This window comes from Balaenoptera physalus (genome assembly GCF_965194825.1).
Source record: "Balaenoptera physalus genome assembly, chromosome: 10".
NCBI classification, from domain to species: Eukaryota; Metazoa; Chordata; class Mammalia; order Artiodactyla; family Balaenopteridae; genus Balaenoptera; species Balaenoptera physalus.
Window position 1 is genome coordinate 16270114 of NC_138889.1, and position 25965 is coordinate 16296078.

General features: G+C 39.4%; 1 long non-coding RNA gene across 1 annotated transcript in view; it reads left to right on the forward strand.

Moving 5' to 3' along the window:
* Positions 1–8: 8 nt before the first annotated feature.
* LOC309637108 overlaps positions 9–25965 on the forward strand; it is a 41793-nt gene continuing 15836 nt past the window's right edge. Inside the window, exons 1-3 of the long non-coding RNA XR_014250396.1 lie at positions 9–94; positions 905–934; positions 7925–8029. This is a non-coding gene — a long non-coding RNA (uncharacterized lncRNA). The remainder of the gene's footprint in view (positions 95–904; positions 935–7924; positions 8030–25965) is intronic.

Genomic DNA, 25965 nt, shown 5'->3' on the forward strand with positions numbered 1-25965 from the left:
CATCCTGCCAGGCCTTGGCTCGGCTCGCCTCTCCTCACTTTCCTTCTGCGGGAGCTCGCTGCCGGCGCCCAGGTGTCCTGCCACGCCCCGCAAGGTTCCACGCTTTGTTCTCTATCCTGCCCTCGTTTTGCATGTAGTCTGCGCGACTTGGGCCTCTATCTTTCCTCCGACTGCATCCCTCAGTCCTGGGTTCATGTCATCCTAGTGTGGAGATGGCATTCGGGACAATGTGCTGTGACCTCGCACTGACGCCATTCCCTTCCCACCCCGCCAACCTGACTTCCTTCTCCACCCCATGGAATAAACCAGATTGCTGCCAGTGGGAGGGAAATAGGGCCCCAAGGTTAATGAGGCAGTCCCTTATATTTATGGGTGGAATTTCTGTTTCTATGATGAATGTACGGATTTTGGATGACCGCCTCTTAAGGTGATACTATAGGGGGGATGGAGAGACAGTCTTTTCCTTAGAGATCCATCCAGTTTCGGGGAAGATATATATATATATATATACACACAGTTAATATTGAAAAGACGATGTGCTAAATCCTATATAAATGCGGAATCTATAACAGAGAGGAGGGGCAAAAGATGTACGCAGGCTATGAAAACGTTTGGTGGAGCAGCGCCCTGAGCTGGCCCTTTAAAAATGGATAGGATTCTTTAAGACCCTTGTCTGAATTGGTAGAGCCTTCCAGAGTTCTGAAAATGATAAGGGGGGTCGGTTTTGCAGACAAAACCCGTTAAGAATTACTGTGAAAACCTGGAAGCCTAAAGTTTCAAGATATGTCAAATTATTTTTCAGGTGACCTGTACTGTCAAATGGTACTAAATTTATCAGACGTATATAATCCAAAATAATTTGTCCTCCTATAAAACGCTAATTTACCTCGTAATTCTCTTGCAGATGTTCACACAATTTATGGCACACCAGCAGGTAAATGTTGCTTTAAATGTTTTATCGAAAAGAATTTGTGTTTGGGGAACTCAAATGATGCTATAAAAAGAGCCCAGAAATATACTGATAACAGAAGACACAGCTTGAATTAGTCTCCAGGGATAAATCCATAGAATCCTGAATTTCCTCAGTTTTAACACTCAACACACTTTAATGTAATTACTACTTTAATACACTGTCTTCCTTGCTATACTTAAGCTCTGAGGGAGCAGAGACCTTGTTGTGTGGATTCCCAGCACCTGGCATGCTGCCTGATGCATAGCAGACACTCATTAAGTATTGCTCAACCAGGAATGAATGATCAAGGGTTGAATTTGTGCCTATGTGGACCCTATGACCTATCTTTATACTTTCTTGTTTTCAGCTTTTTAATTAAGAAACATAAACAAGGGAAGTGTGCCCCAGGGAACACTAGAGCTGGTTAAACTAGCCTCTGCAAATATTTGAATACCTCTATGGCTCAGGCAGTTTTTAGTGTTTTGGCAAAATCTGAATGTCACCGAACCCTGAAATTTATTGAGGTTGTCTCCTAATATGTCTGTTTCAGCTTTCTAAATAATTCATTTTAAAAATGCAGGTGGTAGAGTGGAAAGGACCCTAAACTAAGCTTCAGGGTGCCCTGGGTTCTTCTCTGAAGGCTATTGCTCACTTTACTTCTTTGAGCCTTTGTTTCTTAATGTGTAAGGTGAAAGGGATGGACTAGGTCATTGCTGAGGTTCTTTTTAGCTCTAAGCCTCCACTATCCCCTCAGTTCCTTGCAGGAACATGATTCTGGGGCATACAACCCTATCTCACTCTTCACTTCCCACACACAACCTCCCCTTCCCCTGGGCCCCATTCAGGGTCTGTGTTTTCCATACAGTTTTCCATATCACCATACAGCTGGTGATAGGTAAAAATAGCTGTTTTCTGACTATGAGACAAATTGACTGAAAGCTATCAGGAGAGCTTGCCCTTCAAGTTGTCTTTCCATTAATGATGATGGGTTTAATGATTCCATCCGGATTCTTTCTGGTTTCCCTCATGACTGCATGCCAACCCAAAGGGAGAAAATATAGAAACCCTGACAAAAGGTCTATGGACTGATTGGAGTAATGTAAACATGATCAAATGTAAACCTAGGACTTTGAGAATGAGTGTCAAAACACCACCCAAGTGGCCTGGAATTTAGGAGACTGTTTGGCATTTCATCACTTACAGTAATTAAACTGGGAGACTTCAGGGGACCTGGCATTTCAGATATGAAAAGAAGGAAGAAAAGCTATGTGGACTGAGAATGGACACACAGTGTGAATTCAGGGAATTTCTGTGGGTAGAACGCAAGGTCAGATGGTTTATAGAAAAAGGGTTTCAGAGTTTTATTGATTGTTAAAACAACATTAAGAAATGTTTCAACAGGAAAAAAGTTTTTCACTCCCATTCTTACAAATTAACACATTTTCATTTGCCTCGATTTCTTTCAATCAGTAACCATATGGTCAGTAAGTATTTTATTTCTCAATTTTAAGATCTTTGTGGTCAGGTCAAGATATTGTTAGAAATAATGTAAAGACAATGGAATATTACTCAGCCATAAAAAGAAACAAAATTGAGTTATTTGTAGTGCGGTGGATGGACCTAGAGTCTGTCATACAGAGTGAAGTAAGTCAAAAAGAGAAAAACAAATACCATATGCTAACGCATATATATCAAATCTAAAAAAAAAAAAAATGGTACTGATGAACCTAGTTGCAGGGCAGGAATAAAGATGTAGACATAGAGCATGGACTTGAGGACATGGGGTGGGAGGGGGAAGCTGGGGTGAAGTGAGAGTAGCATCAACATATATACACTACCGAATGTAAAATAGTTGGCTAGTGGGAAGCAGCAGCATAGCACAGGGAGATCAGCTCGGTGCTTTGTGACCACCTAGAGGGGTGGGATAGGGAGGATGGGAGGGAGGCTCAAGAGGGAGGGGATATGGGGACATGTGTATGCATATGGCTGATTCGCTTTGTTGTACAGCAGAAACTAACACAGTATTGTGAAGCAATTATACTCTAATAAAGATCTATTAAAAAAAAAAAGAAAGAACATATTATAACATTTTTGTCTTCCCAACTGAAAATTGTTAGTTTGTCATATTCTTATATTTTTTTAACTGTGTGTGTGTGTGTGTGTGTATGTGTGGTTTAGTATCATTATAAACTCATGGATTGAAACACATTTGATATGTTTCATTCATTACAATTATTTTGCTTATTGATAACCAGATTGTCCCAAAATGATCCCATTCAAGTTGGCTCCTGAGTCATTTTGACATGACCAAACATTGATCCGCTTTCTGTCACTTTAATTTTGCTTTTTCTACAATTTCAATAAATAGAATCATAGAGTAGAATCAACTTTTGTTTCTGGTTTCTTCCTGTTAACATGATATGTTAAGATTCATCCATGTTGTTGTGTGTACCAGTACATAGTTCACTCCTTTTTATTGCCAAGTAGTGTTCTGTTGATGGATATTCTACAATTTGTTTATCCAGTCAATAGTTAATGGACATTTGGGTTGTTTCTGGTTTTGCTTATTATAAATAAAATGAAGATGAAGGTTCATGTAGAAATCTTTGTGTGGACGTGTGTTTTCCTTTCTCTTGGATCTCTTGGACCTAAGACTGGAAATGCTGAGTCATATGGCAAGTGTATGTTTAACATTATAATAAACTGCCCATCTGTTTTCCAAAGTGGCTTATCATTTTACACCCCCATCAGCAGACTGTGAGAGTTCCAGTTGCTCTGTATCCTTGGCAATACACAATACTATCAATTAAAAAAACTTTAGCCATTCTAGTTGTTATGTAATGATATCTTATGGTGGTTTTAATTTGCATTTCCCTGATGATATTAAACATCTTTTCATATTCTTTTTGGCCATTTATATATCTTCTTTTGCAAAGTGCCTGTTCAACTCTTTTGCCCATTAAAAAAATATTAGGTTATTTGTCTTATTACTGAATCGTAAAAGTTCTTCTATATTCAGAACAAAAGTTCTTTGTCAGTATATTTATTTCAAACATTTTTTTCTCCCAGTCTGTGGCTTGTGTTTTCATTTTCTTAACAGTGTCTTTTTGTTTGTTTTTTTATTTTTGTTTTGTTTTTTGGCCATGCCACTCGGCATGCGGGATCTTAACTGGACCACCAGGGAATTCTCTACAGTATCTTCTGAAGAACAGAAGTTTTTAACTTTGGTAAAATACAATTTATCATTTTCTTTCATTTATGGTGTGTGATTTTTGTGTTCTATTTAATAAATCTTTATCTACAATTAGTTATCAATACAATAGAGTTTCCGCAATGTTTTCTCCTAGAAGTTTTATATCTTTAAGTTTTACATTTCAGTTAGTAATCCTTTTTTTTTTTTTTTAATTTATTTATTTATTTATTTATTTTTGGCTGTGTTGGGTCTTCGTTTCTGTGTGAGGGCTTTCTTTGGTTGTGGCGAGCGGGGGCCACTCTTCATCGTGGTCGCGGGCCTCTCACTGTCGCGGCCTCTCTTGTTGTGGAGCACAGGCTCCAGATGCACAGGCTCAGTAGTTGTGGCTCACGGGCCCAGCTGCTCCGCGGCATGTGGGATCTTCCCAGACCAGGGCTCGAACCCGTGTCCCCTGCATTGGCAGGCAGATTCTCAACCACTGCGCCACCAGGGAAGCCCAGTAATCCTTTTTAAGGTAATTTTTGTGTATGGTGTGAAGTAAAGAACAAAGTTAATTTTTTTGCATATGGATGTCCAATTGTCCCAGTGCAATTTATTTATTTGTTTATTTATTTTTGGCTACGTTGGGTCTGCGTTGCTGTGCACAGGTTTTCTCAGCGAGCAGGGGCTACTCTTCGTTGCGGTGCAGGGGCTTCTCATAGCAGTGGCTTCTCTTGTTGCAGAGCACGGGCTCTGGGTGCACAGGCTTCAGCAGTTGTGCCGCACAAGCTCAGTAGTTGTGGCTTGCGGGCTTAGTTGCTCTGCGGCATGTGGGATCTTCCCGGACCAGGGCTTGAACTCGTGTCCCCTGCATTGGCAGGTGGATTCTTAACCACTGCGCCACCAGGGAAGCCCTCCATTGAATTATTGACATCTTGGCTGCTTTATTTTAAGACAATTGACTATATATGTGTGGGTCAATTTTGGACTTATATTCTGTTCCATTTATATTTATGTCTATCTTTATACCAATACCAGACTATCACAATTTCTGTAACTAGTTACTCTTGAAATCAGATAGTGTAAGTCTTCTAGCTGTCTTCTTCAGAATTGTTTTGACTCTCCTAGGTCCTCTGCATTTCCATATAAATTTTATTTAATTAATTAATTTTGGCTGTGCTGTGTGGCTTGCGGGATATTAGTTCCCCAACCAGGGATTGAACCCCAGGCCCCCCAGCAGTGAAAGCGACGAGTCCTAACCACTGGACTGCCAGGATATTCCCTCCATATAAATTTTAGAATCATGTTCTTGATTTCTACAAAAAGCCTTTTGAAATTTTGACTGGGATACATTGAATACATATTTGGGGGAGAATTAAAAACAACATTGAGTCTTCTGATTCATGAATACTGTTTATTGTGCCATCATTTTAGATCATCTTTAATTTTTCTCAGCAAATTTTGTAACTTTCATTGTACAGGTCTATATATTTAATAAATTTATCCTTAAGTACATATAATATATCCTTCACATTCATAAGAACATTTTCCTGAGGTCTTAGAGAACACCCCATTTTGGGGAACCCTACAATAGCATTTACTCTCTGATTAAATGTACCTGAAAAATTTAAACAATCAGCTTGATATCTGTAATGAATGTAACAATGTGCTTGAGAAGGAGTTAAGAACCTCAATGCCAGGCCAAAATACACACCCAGTCTAGACATCTGGCTAAGTGCTTTGCTTTCATTGCCCACCAACCTTCAAGATAGTTTCATTCAAATTTCCACCTCATTAAAAATGACAAATCCTTATATCATGGATTTTTAGGGTCTCTCTCAAGATAAAACCCTGAGTTCTGAGTGCCAAAAGTCCATGGCTGTTTCTATCACAATGTCTACCTTTCTCTTACCCATGTGTTTACAAGTCTCTCTCCCTGACTAAATGAGTTCTTCTGGGGTAGGAGCCTTGTTTGCTTGTAACCCCAGTACCAGGAAGTGCCTGGCATAATAAATATTTTTTGGTAAATGTTTGATGGATGAATAGTCAAGGTTAATTTTCAGGTCTCAAGAAGACTGTTAAAGCTGAGGGGAACAGATGCTGGAACCGAGGTCAAGAATAGGAATAAGCACCTGGAATCCTAAAAGGCTGCAATGCAGTGGGAAGTTGGAACATAGGAGGTAACCGGGCATCGTCCAAATTAGTTCTGGCAGACAGTTTCTTGCATCTTCTTGTATGTTTTGAAAAGCTGGATATTCTTAAAGGCAATGTCCAAGTAATTGACAAAGTGATCTTAGGCCCACTGAATTTCTTTTCATTTCAGTAGGTATTTATTGAATTCTTACTTATGTGTCAGGCACTCTGCTAAACAATGGGGAGAAAAGATGAGTAAGGTAACATTTCTCTCCTCAAGGAACTCACTATCTAGTGATAGTGAGGACAAATGATTCTAATACAATACACAATGATAGAGGAGAGAATTGAATGTTCTAAGAAATGAAAGGAGGAGGTGGGGTGGTTAGAAAAGGCTTCTAGGAGAAAATGATGCCTGGTCTGAATTTTTTTTTTTAAGACAATTTTTAAAGAGCAGTTTTAGGTTCACAGCAAAATGAGAAGAAGGTATAGAGATTTCCCATATACCTCTTGCCCACCCACATGGACAGCCTCCCCTACTATTATAACAGGATGGTACATTTGTTACAATTGATGAACCTACATTTAAAATTTTTTAATTTATTTATTTATTATTTTTAACATCTTTATTGGAGTGTAATTGCTTCACAATGGTGTGTTAGTTTCTGCTTTATAACAAAGTGAATCAGCTATACATATACATATATCCCCATATCTCCTCCCTCTTGTGTCTCACTCCCACCCTCCCTATCCCACCCCTCTAGGTGGTCACAAAGCACGGAGCAGATCTCCCTGTGCTATGCAGCTGCTTCTCACTAGCCATCTATTTTACATTTGTTAGTATATATAAGTCCATGCCACTCTCTCACTTCGTCCCAGCTTACCCTTCCCCCTCCCCGTGTCCTCAAGTCCATTCTCTATGTCTGCGTCTTTATTCCTGTCCTGCCCCTAGGTGATGAACCTACACTGACACATCATAATCACCCAAAGTCCATAAGTTGCGTTAGGGTTTACTCTTGGTATTGTACTTTCTGTGGGTTTGGACAAATGTATAATGATATGTATCCATCATTACAATATCACACAGTGTTTTCACTGCCCTAAAATTTCTCTGTGTTCCACCTATTCCTCCCTACCCCCTCCCTCTCCAAACCCTGGCAACCACTGGTTTTTTTTTTTAATGCCGCCATAGTTTTGCCTTCTCCAGACATCATGTAGTTGGAATCATACGGTATATGGCCTTTTCAGATTAGCTTCTTTTACTTAGTAACATACATTTAAGATTCCTCCATGTCTTTTCATGGCTTGATAGCTCATTGCTTTTCAGTGATAAACAATATTCTATTGAATGGATATACCATTTGCCTTTTGAAGAATATCTTGGTTGCTTCCAAGTTCTGGCTATTATGAATGAAGCTGCCTTAAACATCCATGTGCAGGTTTTCATGTGGACCTAGGTTTGCAACTCATTTGGGTAAATACCAAGAAGCATGATTGCTGGGTTATATGGTAAGAGTATGTTTAGTTTTGTAAGAAACCACCAAATTGTCTTCCAAAGTGGCTAAACCATTTAGCATTCCCACCAGCCAATGGCATATTCTTGTCAACACTTGGTGTTGTCGGTGTTCTGGATTTTGACTTTTTTTTTTTTTTTTTTGATCTCACAGTTCAGCATGCAGAACTACCCCACCAAGGATGCAACCCGCAGTAGAAGCTCAAGAGTCTTAACCACTGGACCACTAGGAAGTCCTGGATTTTGACTATTTTAATAGGTGTGTAGTGATATTCTCGTTGTTTTATTTGCAATTCCCTAATGACATATGATGTGGAGCATTTTTTCATATGCATATTTGCCATCTGTATATTTGGTAAGGAATCTGTTAAGGACTTTGGCCCATTTTTAAAATCAGGTTGTTTGTTTCTTTATTGTTGAGTTTTAAAAGTTCTTTGTATATTTAGGATAACAGTCCTTTATTAGATGTCTTTTGCAAATATTCTCTCCCATTCTGTGGCTTGTCTTTTTAGTCTCTTGACATTGTTTTTTGTGGTACAGAAGTTTTTTATTTTAATGGAGTCCAGTTTATCAATTATTTCCCTCATGGACTGTGCCTTTGGTGTTGTATTTTATTTTTTAATTTATCTAGTCATTTATTTTTGGCTGCGTATTTTTTAAAAAATTTATTTAGTCATTTATTTTTGGCTGCGTTGGGTCCTCATTGCTGCACGTGGGCTTTCTCTAGCTGCGGTGAGCAGGGGCTACTCTTCGTTGTGGTGCCCGGGCTTCTCATTGCAGTGGCTTCTCTTGCTGCGGAGCATGGGCTCTAGGTGCGCGGGCATCAGTAGTTGCAGCATGCGGGCTCAGTAGTTGTGGCTCGCGGGCTCTAGAGCGCAGGCTCAGTAGTTGTGGTGCACGGGCTTAGTTGCTCTGCGGCATGTGGGATCTTCCCGGACCAGGGCTCAAACCCATGTCCCCTGCATTGTCAGGCAGATTCTTAACCACTGCACCACCAGGGAAGTCCCTTGGCGTTGTATTAATATCTAAAAGATCATCTAGGTTTTTCTTCTATGTTATTTTCTAGGAGTTTTATATGTTTGCATTTTTCTTTATCTTTGGTTTTCTGTAGTTTGAAAATGCTATGCCTAGGTGTAGGTTTTTTACATTTATCCTTCTCGTTGTTCTCCAGTCTCCCTGGATCTGTGATTTTGTGTCTGATTTTAATTTGGAGAAATTCTGAGTCATTATTGTTTCAAATATTTCTCTTGTTCCTTTCTCTGTTTCTTCTCTTTTTGTTATTTCCATTATGCATATCTTATACTTTTTGTAGTTGTCCTACAGTCCTTGGATATTCATTCTGTTTTTTTCAGTCTTTATTCTCTTTGCTCTTCAGTTTTGGAGACTTCTATTGATACGTCCCCAAGCTCAGAGATTCTTTCTTCAGCCATGACCAGTCTACTAATAAGCCATGAAAGACATTCTTCATTTCTGTTACAGTGTTTTTGATCTCTAGCATTTATTTTCGATTCTTTCTTAGAATTTCCATCTCTTTTCTTACATTACCCATCTGTTCTTGCATGCTGTCTACTTTATCCCTTAGAGTCCTTAGTACATTAATCATAGTTGTTCTGAATTCCAGGTCTGATCATTCTAATAACTCTGGTTAGATGTCTGGTTTTGATGCTTGAGCTACCTCTTCAAATTGCAGGTTTTTTTTTTTTTTTTGCTTTTTAATATGCCTTTTAATTTTTCTTGATTGCTGAACATGATGTACTAGCTAAAAGAAACTGCTATAAATAGGCCTTTAGTAATGTGATGGTAAGGTGTGGGGGGAGTGGAAACATTGTGTACCTGAACTGAGTCTTAAAGAATAAATAGGAAGGACTTCCCTGGTGGTGCAGTGGTTAAGAATCCACCTGCCAATGCAGGGGACACAAGTTTGATCCCTGGTCTGGGAAGATCCCACATGCCACGGAGCAACAAAGCCTGTGTGCCACAACTATTGAGCCTGAGCTCTAGAGCCCACGAGCCACAACTACTGAGCCTGCGTGCCGCAACTACTGAAGCCCGTGCACCTAGAGCCCGTGCTCCGCAACAAGAAAAGCCACCACAATGAGAAGTCCGTGCACCGCAAGGAAGAGTAGTCCCCATTCGCTGCAACTAGAGAAAGCCTGCGTGCAGCAATGAAGACCCAACACAGCCAAAAATAAATAGATTAATTAATTAATTAAAACAAAAAGAATAAATAGGAATTGCCAGGTATAAAGCAGAGAGGGTAAAGGAGAGAGATAAGGGGCCAGCAAGATTAAAGGCTTGAAGAGAAGAGGCAGCAGGAGAAAAATCTCCCTTGCTTAATATCTCTCAGGAATAAAATATTATGGTGATAACTTCATATTAGCTGTCTCCTTCACCAGATTGGGATCATGCCTGAATCAGCTTTATTTTCTTCACATTGACTAACACAGAGCATGGATTCTGTGTACAATGCGCTGTAAAACTAATAAATAATAATTTCCCAATGACATGGGACCTCTCTGCTGTCAGAGAATCACCCTGGACAAGCATAAGCTGGGCCTGGGGTCACATAAGTCCAGCCTCAGTCTTACACTGGTAAGTAAATTAGAATTGCCTCAAATCATGGATGGTCCTATTACCACTATTCTTTCTACTATTACAACTACCACATCATCTATCTATCTATCTATCTATATCTATATATTTACATATATTTATATATGGATATATATAGATGGTAGTTTATATACATTATGTACTGCTTATGTATACATATAATATATATAAATATATAATTTATATACACACATATAATTACGACTTCAAGTTTTAAAATTACTTTCATATACATTATCCTAGTTGATCCTACTATATTGATCCTACTACTATACTATGACTACTGTAAATAGAAAAGAGAGAAGTAACAATGAAGAGATTTTAGTCATTCAGTTAACAAATAGTTATGTGTCAGACTGTGCAAGCCACCTCAGGGATACAAAAGGCATATTGAAATAACAGAATTCATAGATAAAAGGATTATTTGGTCCAGCTGTCTCATTTTATAGACAAGTACTACAGGTACTGGAGGTCAAACTTTTTGGACCCTGCTTACAGACTCCAGGATTCCATAACAATCTAGTAGTAACGCTAAAATGAAAACAGGTGAAACAATTCAAAAGCAATTAGGCAGTGAATAGTATGGTCCTGACAGAAGGGGAAAAAAATCCATGAAGAAGAAAGATGACAGAACTAAGTATCAGACACAGTCCTGGGAACTTCCATATGATCTTTATTAATCCTCAGAAAACACATCATCATCATCATCATCATCATCCCCATTTTATGATAAAACTAAAGCTGAAAGAAGTCAGGTAATTTACCAAAAGCCCCACGGCAAGTGGTGGATCTGGAATTCAGAGCCAGTTCCTTCTAAATCCAACACTTAGGTTATTTAAACTTTGAACCACTGAAGTAGAACAGGCCTCTGTGTGGGATGAGAAAAAGCTTTTCAAAAGTGCTGAAAAAAAAGGAGAGTAGGATCAAAGTAAGCAGGGCATTGCAAAGAGGAAATTGTTACTTAGATAGGCAATAGGGAACATTTGCGGCTGCTTAAGTATAAGGAGTAACATAATCATTATCGGGGAACTTGAAAGTTAGAAGGCATCTCAGGTGAGAAGTCATGTAGAAATCTATTTATAGCACAACTTACAGATATTTACTCAAATTCTGATTTAAGTAGTCACTTGACAGGGAATTTTCTTCTAAGGCCAGTGTATTACTCGCCAGCCCTAATTATTGATGGCTCTTTGGTAAGCATACTTTGTATTTCTTCAATCAAAAGAACGTAACAGCTCAGGACCAAGCTCAGAGCTTTGTGGCTCACTGCTGGAGATCTTCTAGGTTAAGACAAAGCCAAGAATCCATACCTTTGCATCCATCCATTCTTTCACAATACTTACTGAATGTTTCCGTGTGCTGGTCACTTTCTAGCGGATTGGGCTACAGAGATCTCTGCCCTCTTGGAGCTTCACTATGCCCTCTTACTTAATAGGATTTTCAGTATCACCAAACCATTTTGGATTTTTGTGCCTTCCCTCCTCACATACCAGACTTATTAAAAGAGTGCTTTCTTTTTAACAATACATTCGGGTCACAGAGTAAAATTCTCCAACTGCCATCTGTTTATTTCAGCTAAGTACCATAAAGAAGTTTCCACCATAATGATCCTCTGGAGCTAGGAAACCTACCACAAGATCTAAAGCTTTGGCTGGTCATTAACTTCTAACTATGGTCTTTATTTCTTGTGGTGAAATAATGCACCTTTCCTTGCCTAATCCCTTCCTGGTGTGTATCAACATTATTTAACGTCTTCTAATTCAGTCATTTTTTAATTTTATTTATTTATTTGTTAAAAAAAATTTTTTTTGGCTGCGTTGGGTTTTCTTTGCTACACGTGGGCTTTCTCTAGTTGTGGCGAGCGAGGGCTACTCTTCGTTACAGTGTGCGGACTTCTCATTGCAATGGCTTCTCTTGTTGCGGAGCACGGGCTCTAGGCACACAGGCTTCAGTAGTTGCAGCGTGCAGTCTCAGTAGATGTGGCATGCAGGCTCAGTAATTGTGGCACAAGGGCTTAGTTGCTCTGCTGCATGTGGGATCTTCCCGGATCAGGGCTCAAACCTGTGTCCCCTGAGTCGGGAGGCAGATTCTTAACCACTGTACCACCAGGGAAGTCCCCAGTCATTTTTAAAATAAATATGTCTATAAACATTGAACTTTAAAAAATCTTATTTATTTATTCCATTCACTCTGCTGTTGTAGATAGCCAGTCAACCAGAGGTATTAGTGCAATTTTCACGGACTTAGGCTAAAATTTCTAAAATAAGGAAATTATCTAAGATCTTTATCAAAACCCTCTAGGATCCACCCACCTCCGTTACTTTTTTCATTAAGGTCTCTTGATTCCAGGTTCGAACTACACTCTTTTTTAAAAAAATTATTCTATTGAAGTATAGTTGATTTACAATGTTGTGTTAATTTCTGCCGTACAGCAAAGTGATTCAGTTATACATATATACATATTCTTTTTCACACTCTTTTCTATAATGGTTTATCACAAGATATTTAATATAGTTTCCTGTGCAAACTACACTCTTTAGAGTTCTTCAAACAGTACCACAGTTGTCTAGCATCTGTCTCTGGTCCCCTCCTCTTAATTTCCCTCTCTGAGCATAGGTCCGGAAGAGACCTTCCTCTTTCTTCCCCATCTTTCTGCCTTCCCCATCCTAAGTCCCCACATGCTCAGATGCAGGTACTTGGCCCATGACGTTGCCCTTTCCCTTTCTCTCCACCCAAAACTCCTGGGGTTCCTTGGGCTCTGATTCTACACTGCAGTGACTCACTCTCCTTTTCTCTTAAAGTCCAGTTTCCTTATCATGGCTTTGAGTTCCCTTCTCCCTTTTAGGTCCTGAACTGCCTCCCCAGCTTCATCTCCCACCCCTCCAGTCTACACTCCCATCTGCTCCACCCTTCCATCTACCTGACTGTTCCCAGGCATTCTCCACTCGTGCATTTTTCCTTGTCTTTGCTCTGGCTGTCCTCTGCCTTCAGTGTCCTTTTTACCATCCTTTACCCATGGAAATTCTACTTCTTCTTAAAGCTTTGCTGAGTTCTAATAGCCCTTCCTCTGTAAAGCTTCCCCTGCTTCCCCAGTTAGAACAAATCAGAACTGACTGCAGTTCCCCACTCTGCTTTTATTTTCCAGTGCTACCTGCTCAGGATATCTTTCTTCATGAAAAAGTTATCATATTATGTAGGTAAGGACTGGATTCTGAGCAAGGTATCACATTGGAAAACAATTTGCTAAATTATTTGATCTAAGGTGTTAATTAGCTGATAAAGTTTAACTTACAAATATAGGAGGCAGGTAATTACAGTAGACAGACTATATCATTGAGAGTCAGGAGACCTGGATTTGAATCTCAGCTCTGATTCCTCCCTTTATCTTTCCCTACCTCCCTTTCTTCCTTCCCAAAATGAGGTTGGCAAAGTAAACATCAGCCAGGTAATACAGGGCCTTGCAGTCCATGCTAACCGTAAACAGAAATCAGTAAAAGATCCTAAGGAGAGGATTGAGAAGATCAGGTTTCTGCTTTGGAGGGATTTTTGGTTTGTTTGTTTTTGTAAAATATACATAACATTTACCACTTTAATTATTTTTAGGTGTATAGTTCAGTGGCATTAAGTACATTCACACTGTTGTGAAACTATCACCACCATCCATCTCCAGAACTTTTTCATCTTCCTAAAGTGAGATTCGGTATCTCTTAAAAAATAACTCCCCATTCTCCTCTCCCCCTACCCATGGCAACCACCATTCTACTTTCCGTCTCTATGAATTTGACTCTTCTAGGTACCTCATATGAATGGAATCATACAGTATTTGTCCTTTTGTGTCTGGCTTATTTCACTCAGCGTAATATCTTTAAGGTTCATCATGTTGTAGCATGTGTCAGAATTTCCTTCATTTTTAAGGCTGAAGCATATTCCATTGAATGTATATACAAAAAACCCCCTCATGTTTTGTTTATCCATTCATACATCAGTGGATATTTGTGTTGTTTCCATCTTTGGCTATTGTGAATAATGCTCCTGTGAATGTACAAATATCTGTTCAAGTCTTTGCTTTCATTTGTTTTGAATACATACCCACAAGTAGAATTGCTGGATTGTATGGTAATTCTTTTGTTTGTTTGTTTGGACATGCTGCACAGACGTCAGGATCTTAGTTCCCTGACCAGGGATTGAACGCAGACCCTCAGCAGTGAAAGTGTGGAGTCCTAAACACTGGACCACCAGGGAATTCCCTAATTCTTTAATTTTCTGAGGAACTGCCATACTGTTTTTCACAGTGGCTTCACCATTTTCCATTCCCATCAGCAATGCACAAGGGTTCCAATTTCTGCATATCTTTGTCAACACTTGTTCTTTTCTTTCCTTTTCTTTCTCCCTTCCTTCCTTCTTTCCTCTTTCTCTTCCTTCCTTCCTTCCTTCCTTTTTCTTTCTTTCTTTCTTTCTTTCTTTCTTTCTTTCTTTCTTTCTTTCTTTCTTTTTCTTTCTTTCTTTCTTTCTTTCTTTCTTTCTTTCTTCCTTCCTTCCTTCCTTCCTTCCTTCCTTCCTTCCTTCCTTCCTTTCTTTCTTTCTTTCTTTCATCTCTCTCTCTTCCTTTCTCCCTCTCTCCCTCCATCTCTCCCTCCCCCTCCCTCCTTCCCTTCCTTCCTCTTCCTTCTTTCTTCTTTCTTCTTTCCTTCTTCCTTCCCTCCTTCTTTTCCTCTTGTTCTTTTCTTTTCACTTTCTCTCTTCTTTCTTTTTCTTTCTTTCTTTCATCATCCTAATGAATGTGAAGTGGTATCTCATTTGGTTTTGATTTGCACTTCCCTAGTGATTAGTGATGTTGAGCATCTTTTCATGTGCTTATTGACCATCTGTATATCTTTTTTGGAGAAAAAGTCCATTCAAGTCCTTTGCTCATTTTTAATTGGTTTGTTTGTTTTTCTGTTGATGAGTTGTAGGAGTTCTTTGTATTTTGGATATTAATCTCTTATCAGATATTTGCAAAGATTTTCTCCCACTCCATGGGTTGTCTTTTCACTCTGTTGATAGTGTCCTTTGATGCACAAAGTGTTTTTAATTTTGATGAAGTCCAATTTATTTATTTTTTCTTTTGTTGCCTGTGGTTTTAGTGTTGTATCCACGAAATCATTGCCAAATCCAATGTCATAAAGCTTTTCTTCTATGTTTTCTTCTAAGAGATTTATAGTTTTAGCTTCTGCGTTTAGATCTTTCATCCATTTTGAGTTAATTTTTGTATACGGTGTACGGTAAGAGTCCAATTTCATTCTTTGGCATGTGGATATCCAGCACCATTTGTTAAAAATCCACTTTCTGTTTTTAAAAGATCATTTTGGTTACTTTATGAGGATGCATTGTGGGGGTAAAGGTAGAAGCAGGGAGAAGAGTCAGAAGGGTATCGCAGTAGTCCAGGTGAGAGACGATAGGGTAGAGATGATAATGATGTAGAAATATGGTAGATAAAGTAAATAGCAGTAGACATGGAGAAGAGAACATGGATTTTAAAATATTTTGGAGGTAGAACTGATAACATCTTCTCATGCCTCGAATATAAGATAGCAGGGAAAGGAAGGATAAAGACTTACTTAAATGTTTGACTTGAGTTTCAGGAGGGATGGAAGTGACTGTGTGAACTTGGTTAAGTCACTTTCAGCTGTCTGAGCCTCAATTAGTTTATTTGCAAAATGGCAAAAATAGTAAAAATATCAACCCCACCATATCACATAATTGAAAGGGTAATATAAGATAATAAATACGAAAAAATTTTGAAACATATAAAGCAATAACACAAGTAGGGGCTGATTGTATTTTCATTGTGGAATTTGGATTTTAACAGAGGGATTCACAGAGATAGTAGACTTATTTAACCTCAAGGAATAATAACATTGACGGCGGAATTTCAGACGCTGTAGTTATCACTCAAGCAAAGACCTTTTCTGGTGTCTCTCAAATCACAACATGTAGGTAATTACCGCATTCCCCAGACTTTACAGTCATACAGTTTGGTCATAGCTCTACTTTACAGAATTGTAATTGACCAACCTAGAGCCTGTGCTCCGCAGCAAGAGAAGCCACTGCAATGAGAAGCCCATGCACTGCAACGAAGAGTAGCCCCCACTAGCCACAACTGGAGAAAGCCCACGTGCAGCAACGAAGACCCAATGCAGTCAAAAATAAATAAATTAGTTAATTAATTAAAAAAAAAAGAGTATCATGGTAGGGAATTCCCTGGCAGTCCAGTGGTTAGGGCTCAGCACTTTCACTGCCAAGGGCCCGGGGAACTAAGATCCCACAAGCTGCGTGGCATGGCCAAACAAACCAAACCAAAGCCAAAAAAATACAGGTATCACGCCAAACAAACAAACCAAAAAAAAGAGAGAGAGAATATATAAGGTGAAGCCCACCTAAAATATATTGTTGGAGAATGGTATGGAGATCTTGGACACCAAGATCTAATGGGTGTCCTCGTTGCTACAGGGTGTTATTGCTTGCAGGCCTCTCATAGGACAGAGCTAGGAAATAACCATATCTGTACCTATATGTGTATACACAACACTATCATCATCTCTCAGTATCTGTGTTAAGCTAAACACGAGCTCATGCTAATAGCTCTCACTATAATCCAGTATCACATAGTTCACTCTAGCTTTCCCTCCTTTCTTAACTGTACCCTCTCATTCCAACAGTAAGAAACCGGGTTCCCATCATCTGCCATTCATATACTTATTTGTTCATTCCCGGTCTACGCGTAGAGTGGTTTTAGAATTGTTAACCCATACCTCCAAGGAAAACGACTTTACCAACCTGAGGACAAAGCTTAAGTATAGTTCCTTTTCAGTCTTCCAGTTTCCAGAGTTTCCAAAGTTACTTAAGTCAACACCTCTTTTTCCTCACCCACTTCAGTGAAATAATGTCATTTATAATATAGATTCTTTTGTAATAGTCTATATTCCATCCTAGAATCTTCTGTCCTCCTGGTTGATTTTTAAAAATTTTCATACATTAAGATTCACTCTTTGTACTATAAAGTTCTACCAGTTTTTATAAATGGGTAGTGTCATGAACAGTATATATTTCAGGAATAAGGTGCAATAAAATATATGAAAAAAACCCTGAGGGTGGGCAAGGGAAGAAGATAAGGAAGAAGCAAATGAATAGATTGTAAATTATTGGCAAAGTTCCATTTTTTAAGTTAGACAGTGAATTCATTATATAAATAAATAAATAAATAAATAAATAAATAAGACCATACATGGATCAGTATTAGTAGTACACACATACCAAAGATTTTGAATTATGATTATAATCGAAGTGTGTGGACTTCCTTTCCCCATCAAGGTGGAAAAGGGGCCTTCTATTTTCCCCAGATGTTTTAATCAAAAGGGTCAGAAACTACCCAAGCATTCCTTGATGGATAAATGGACAAACAGAGTGTAGTCTGTGTACAATGCAATATTACTCAGCCTTAAAGAGTAAGGAAATTCTCGGGAATTCTCTGGTGGGCCAGTGGTTAGAACTCTGTGCTCTCAGTGCCAAGGACTTGGGTTCAGTCCCTGGTCAGGGAACTAAAATCCCACAAGGTGAATGGCGTAGTCAAAAAAAAAAAAAAAGTAAGGAAATTCTGTCACATGCTACAACATGGATGAACCTTGAGGACATTATACTAAGTGAAATAAGCCAGTCACAAAAGGACAAACACTGTATGATTCCACTTATATGAGGTACTAGAGTAGTCACATTTATACAGACAGAAAGTAGAATGATGGTTACCAGGGGCTTAGAGAGGGGAATGGGGAGTTAGTGTTTAGTGAGTACAAAATTTCAGTTGGGGAAGATGAAAAAGTTCTGGAGATGGATGGCGGTGACAGTTGCACAACGATATAATGCAACTTGCAACTTAATGCAACTGAACTGTGCACTTAAAAATGGCTAAAATGGTGCATTTTGTGTTTTATATATATATATATATTATCCAAAAAAAAAAAAAAAGACAAAGACTGAAGAAACAAGTTTGCCCTTCCCCAATAGGAGTCTGAGTGAACTGGTATATAGGGATTAAGACCATGTCTCCATGAGTTCTTTTACCCCATCATCAAGAGAGCAGAGGGGGTGTAATTCCCTGGCGGTCCAGTGGTTAGGACTCCACGCTTTCACTGGCTTTCACTGCTGTGGGCCCAGGTTCGATCCCTGGTCAGTGAACTAAGATTCTATAAGCCGTGTGGCACGGCCAAAAAAAAAAGAGAGTGCAGGGTGTGCCTGTGTAACTGGTCCGTGCACTGAACTAAGACCACACAACTCTCAGGTCTTCTATTCACATCATGTGATCAAAGAGGGGCTCTCTAACCTTAGACTAACCCCTGGTTTCCTGAGAAATCCCAACTCCTTCAGCAGGTATCAAAGTGGACTCTGCATCTGGTGTAAATGTGCCCCTCCACCAACAGGGCCAAGAGTGAACCTGAGCTCCTGAGAACTTGATTATAACCTTCCCCTTCCATCAGGCTTTCTACCTGCATCATCAGAGAACAAGAGGGGTACACGAACTGGGACTGAGATCTCGAATCCCTAGACTTCCTTGCCTCTATTAACAGGGGTAAAAAATGATACCCAGACACCCACCACTCCCTATTCCCTAACCACACTGAACAGACTTGAACTTCTGCCTTGCATCCCTTGGAACTAATCCCATTATGTCTTTCATCTCTGTTTATGTCAATCACCATGAAGTTGGGAGAGGCAGTCCCTTGTGGGTCCTGGACATCCCTGCAGAGGGTACCAACTGCGAGACTTATCCCATGTTATTGAGCAGTTTCGATAGTCAGAGGAGCAACTAAGTAGCTCAAGGTGACCACGGTGTGACTGCTGTCTGCTTGCTCAACTGTACCTTCCGCGGGGAGGGGGGCTGGCTTGTCTGCTGCTTACTATAAAAGATACTGAGGCTTGGACCTGAAATTCTCAGCTGTGGCACAACCCACTGCATGTGCGGCATCCATCTGGGCCTATTCTATCATCCTGTGGGGCCTAAGGGCAAGGGGAATCAGCACAGTTAGGCTGATACTCCTGTTGTTTGCTGTGCTGTAAGAAACTGTTTTGCTCTGACCCATTAAGTTTCAATGTCAACTTTTAGCCCCCAAGGAGTTGTGGCAGACCAACCTGCTTGCTTGCCTAGTTAGCACCTTTGGAGTCTTGTTACTTCTTGCCTTCCTCAGTGAGGTTGGGGTTCTCCCATGACACCCCCTATCCCACATTGGAAGCCTCATAAAGATTGGCATATCCCCTACTCTGTCCCCCCCTCACCCCTCCCAACTCCTAAAATTCTTCCACTATTTACTCTAAATTTTATGATCCATTATCAGCAAAATCACCTATATTCTCAAATATTTCTTGAACATTCCCTTCATCTTTTTGCATTTAAAGTGGTGGCTGTATGTATATACTCCCACGACTGTCATATTATTGGGCCCGGACATCAGGTAGGTGTCCTGCTATCTTCAGATCATTCTCAGTCTTTCCTCCCTGATAACCCCAAGCTCAGAATCTCATGTTTTCAGACATCACCCACTCTGTGTAATAGCTTCGGGCATCTTCTGATATTCTTCTCATCCCAATATACCCACCTCATGTATTTACTATCTTATTTTATTTCTTTACTTTTTTACTTTCAACGTCATTAGTTTTATTTCCTTTACTTTCTTTTTTTTTTTATAAATTAATTTTTTTGGCTGTGTTGGGTCTTCGTTGCGGTGTGTGGGCTTCTCATTGTGGTGGCTTCTCTTGTTGCGGAGCACGGGCTCTAGGCACATGGGCTTCAGTAGTTGCAGCACACGGGCTCAGTAGTTGTGGCTCACGGGCTTAGTTGCTCTGCAGCATGTGGGATCTTCCCGGACCAGGGATCAAACCTGTGTCCCCTGCATTGGCAGGCGGATTCTTAACCACTGCGCCACCAGAGAAGCCCTATTTCCTTTACTTTTAGATGTCAAAGAAGGAACTGCATATCTATCAGTTCAACTCTCAGATGCAATAAGGCCACCTATGGTATCGTAATAAACTGAAATGTTTTTATTATCATTTTTGCCTTTCCAAGAGAGGCAGTCTAATGATGAATACCGACCTCAATGCTTACTCACCTTGGGACCTTTCTGAGCATCAGTGTCTCATCTACAGAGTGGGATAAAACCACCAGGGCAATGAAGAAAGTAAAGAGAAAAGCCACAGAACACAGGGTATTTGGTTAATGCTAGTCTACTTGGATCAGAATATTATTTGGGAGGAGGAGGAAAACCCATTTTCTCGTCCCACATCGGATGATGTGACCCCTGCAGTTTTTAAAATAAATTTATTTATTTTTGGCTGCGTTGGGTCTTCGTTGCTGCGCGTGGGCTTTCTCTAGTTGTGTCGAGTAAGGGCTACCCTTCATTGCAGTGTGCAAGCTTCTCATTGCGGTGGCTTCTCTTGCTGCAGAACACGGGCTCTAGGCTTGCAGGCTTCAGTAGTTGTGGCATGGGGGCTCAGTAGTTGTGGCTTGCAGGCTCTCTAGAGTGCAGGCTCAGTAGTTGTGGCGCACAGGCTTAGCTGTTCCATGGCATGTGGGATCTTCCCGGACCAGGACTCAAACCTATGTTCCCTGCATTGACAGGCGGATTCTTAACCACTGCGCCTGCCAATGCAGGGATTCTTAACACTCTTTTCAGTACCCTGACACCTGCAATTCTTTAATCCCCCAGGACCTCCTGTCCTCCTACTGCCTTTTCACTATACCTTATTCCCTTTGTGGCCTTTCTCCTTTCTTGATCTAACTTAAATTCCATGATCAGTCACTATATTTAAATCCATGTATATAATCATATTTATTTGGTAATAACCACAACTCTAGATACATAAAAACTTTTCACTTGCTCTGAGCAGCTGAAAGTGGCTGGAGAAAAAACATAGCCTAGCTAACTGGTCCCATGAACTTCAAGTGAGTCTCAGTGCTGCCCGGCAACGATGGTATATACCCCTAGTTCATTCATTCATCCACTTGTCTCGATGAGAATTTCATAGCTTCTCTCTCCTCAAAACGTCTTAACTCCCATCCAGATCATGACCTTGCCGCCTATTTTACTGAGAAAGTTGAAGCAACCAGAAGACTTTCACAAACTCCCAACACCACACCTCTCCACCTTCCTACCTATGATCATAAGTGAACTCTCTGTGCTCCTGCCTTAAGTCAGTCCCTCCACTTGCACCATAGATTCCATCCCTGTCATCTAATGAAGGACATCACTCTAGCAATTGTCCCTTCTCCTTCCTATTAGTCATCATTTTTCACTCTTTATCAGATAATTCTTTTCAGCATACAAACATTTTCCCTCTTCCTCAAATATTTTTCTTCCAGTTTCTTTTTGGCTAACTCCCTCACCTCCTTGAAGTCTTTATTCAATGTCACCACCATCAATAAAGCTTTTGCTGACCACCCACTCCCTGCACTATTGAATCCTTTATCCTGCTGTACTTTACTTTTATCCATCACATTTGTCACTTTCTACCATATTATATTATTTCTTGATTACTTTTATAGTTTATTGTTGGATTCCCCTCATTAGTATTAAGCTTCAAAAAGACAGAGATCTTTGTTTTGCTCACTGATGGATGCCAAGCCTCTAGAACAGTGCCTAGCCTGTGGTAAGAACCTAAGCAAATACTTATTGGAACAATGAATGACCAATCTGAAGCCTAAGAGAAATCTTACCAGAGGACATAAAACCAGACTTGAATAAAAGGAAAGATCTACCATGTTCTTGGATGGGAAGACTTAACACAACTAAGATGTCACCAACTTACTACATGATTTAAATGGAATTCCAATGAAAATCCCACTTCAATTTTTAAAAAAAATCAACTTCTTATTTTAAAAATACACAAAATAGAATAATATAGTGAGCCCTTATGTCCCTATCACCCAGCTTAAATAATTATCAACTTATGGCTTTATTTTACTGGCCCTATCCCCCAATCTACATTCCCAGATTATTTATTATTTTAATTTCTCCTCAATTGCTTATTTAGAAGAATTTAAACTTACAGAAAAGCTGCAAGAATAGTTCAAGCAACCAAATGAACACCTTAGATTCAACAATTGTTAATATTTTGTCACATTTGCATATTAAAATAAATATATCCTCATCTGCTTCCCATATGAAAATAAAATTACCCATGTGTTAGAATATATTAGAATGTAATGTGCACTGCAAATGGTGCATTGAAAAAGTATGTGTGTTTGTGTGTATACCTTTGGAAGATAGTATATATATGAATATGCATACTTTGTTGGAGATAGTTGCAAACTTTGTGATATTTATAACAGGGTTTTTAATTTTGATTAGACTATCTTAAAGTTTATGTGGAAGAAAACATGTTTAAAAATAGCCAAGAAAATTATGAAAAAGAACAACAGTGATAAAGTAACCATAACAGATATTTATATTATAAAGCCCCTGTAATAAAATATATGAGAACAGAATAGATTATCCAGAAATATATCAAAAAATATATAATTTTCTATATTAAAAATGCTAGTTGAACTTATTGGAGAAAAGTGGCTTTAATAAATGGCCTAGGGCTTCCCTGGCGGCGCAGTGGTTGAGAGTCTGCCTGCTAATGCAGGGAACACGGGTTCGGGCCCTGGTCTGGGAGGATCCCACACGCTGCGGAGCAGCTAGGCCCGTGAGCCACAACTACTGAGCCTGTGCGTCTGGAGCCTGTGCTCCGCAACAAAAAAAGAGGCCACGATGGTGAGAGGCCTGCGCACAGCGATGAAGGGTGGCCCCCACTTGCTGCAACTGGTGAGGGCCCTCGCACAGAAACAAAGACCCAACACAGCCGAAAATAAATAAATAAATAAATAAATAAAAATAAAATAATTAAAATAAGATAAATAAATAAATGGCCTAGAGGGAAAATGAAGTTTGATCATTACCTCACATCATATGCAAAAAAACCCCTGCTTAAATGTAAACAATAAAAATTATAGAAGAAAATTTAGGCACCTATACACACACACACACACACACACACACACACACACACTAAATGTTATGTAACCTGTAAATCAAGACAGGAGACCCAGGAGCTATAAAAGAATAGATTTAACAATACCAAAAACCCCCAAAAACTGTTTGTGGAAAAAGATTCCATAAACAAAGAGAGTGTTAATATGTTAAGAAAAGTTGTTTTTTTTTTTTAGTATTTATTTATTTATTTGGCTGCATTGGGTCTTAGTTGCGACATGCGGGATCTTTGCTGCGGTGCACAGGCTTCTCTCTAGGTGTGGTGCACAGGCTTCTCTCTAGGTGTGGCGCACAGGCTCCAGAGTACGCGGGCTCAGTAGTTACTGTGCGCGAGCTTAGTTGCCCCATGGCATGTGAGATCTTAGTTCCCCGACCAGGGATAGAACCCATGTCCCCTGCACTGGAAGGTGGATTCTTAACCACTGGACCACCAGGGAAGTCCCAAGAAAAGTTTTTGCAATACAAAGAACGTATAAGGACTAAGACCTATAAATGTAAAGAATTTTCACAATTTGGTAACAAAAAGACAACACATAGAAAAGTGGACAAAAGATATAAATGGACAATTCACAGAAGAGCAAATACAAATGACAAGAAAACATATAAACAGATGCTCATCTTCCCAGCAGTCAGAGAAATGCAAATTCAAGTACAATGCTGTCATTTATACCTATCAAATTGGCAAGAACTAAAAAGAGTAATACTGCCTACTGCTGACAGTGACATAGAAAGGAAGGACTCTCATGGTGGTGGAAATATGAACCTTGTTGACTTTTTGAAAGCAATATGGAAACATCTGTTAGAATTTAAAATGCTGTGTAAACAACAAGGTCCTACTGTATAGCACAGGGAACTATATTCAATATCCTGTGATAAACCATAATGGGAAAGAATATGAAAAAGTATGTATACATATGTATAACTGAATCACTTTGTTGTACAGTAGAAATTAACACATTGTAAATCAACTGTATGTCAATAAAATTTAAAAAAAATAAAAAGATTGAATCAGTAAAAAAACATATTTTTAATGCACATACCCTTCAAGCAAGCAATCCCACTGCCAGGAATCTATCTTGTAAACAGTCAAGGGTGACAATTATTGAGTACTTATTTTGTGCCAGGTTCTGTTCCATGCACAATAATATATTATCTCATTTAATCCTCACAACAACCCTGTGAGGTATTATTATCCTTGTTTTGTAGGGAGTAATGAAGAACCCGTGGCACAGAGAGATCAGGTGACTTGCTCAAGGAGACACAGATCATAAGTAAAGAGCTAGGTTTCAAATCTAGGCTGTCTGAATTCAGGGCTTGTACTCCTAGCCACCAACTAAATCCTCCTTTCATAACAGAAACAAAAGCACCAGGGTGGGAGGAAATAAGCGCAAGGGTATGCTCTGCAGCATTGTTTGTAATGGCAAGAACCAGATGCAAGGGGAATAACCATCCACAGGGAATGTTTGAATAAACTGTGGACCATTCATACCATGGAATGTTACCCAGTCATGAAAAAGAATGTATTAGATCTATGCCAGTTGATTTAGAGGGATTTCCACAATGTACTAAGTGAGAAAAGCAAGATAGAGAGAAACACATAATCTCATTTTGTTTTGTAAAACAAAAACAAATGTCCTCAATAATATGAAGACGAACAGCCCAATTTAAAAATGGGCAAAAGATCTGAACAGACACCTTACCAAAGAAAACATACACATGGCAAATACTCAGGAAAAGATGCTCCACATCATATGTCACTAGGGACTTGCAAATAAAACAATGAGATACCACTACACACCTATTAGAAGGGTCAAAATCCAGAACATTGACAACACCGAATGCTGGCAAGGATGTGCAGCAATAGGAACGCTCATTCATTGCTGGTGGGAATTCAAAACTGTACAGCCACTTTGGAAGACAGTTTGATGGTATCTTACAAAATGAAACAAACTCTTACCATATGATCCAGCAATCAGCAATCATGCTCCTTGGAATTTATCCAATGAGTTGAAAACTTAAGTCCACATGAAAACCTGCACATGAATATTTAAGGCAGTTTTATTCATAATTGCCAGAACTTGGAAGCAGCCAAGATGTCCTTCAGTAGGTAAGCGAATAAACAAACTGTAGTATATCCAGACAATGGAATATTATTCAGCACTGGAAAGAAATGTGCTATCAAGACATGAAAAGACATAGAAGAAACGTAAATGCATATTACTAAGTGAAAGAAGTCAATCTGAAAAGGCTGTATACTATAGGATTCTAACTATAGGACATTTATAGAAGACAAAACTATGGAAACAGTAAAAAGATCACTGGTTGGGGTGTGGAGGAAGGAATGAATAGGTGGAACATAGGGGAATTTTTAGGGCAGTGAAACTATTCTGTATGATACTGTAATGGTGGATACATGTCATTATACATTTGTCCAAACCCATAGAATGTACAACATCAAGAGTGATCCCTAACATAAGCTATGGACCATACATACACAGACCTTAGTTAATAATAATGTGTCAAT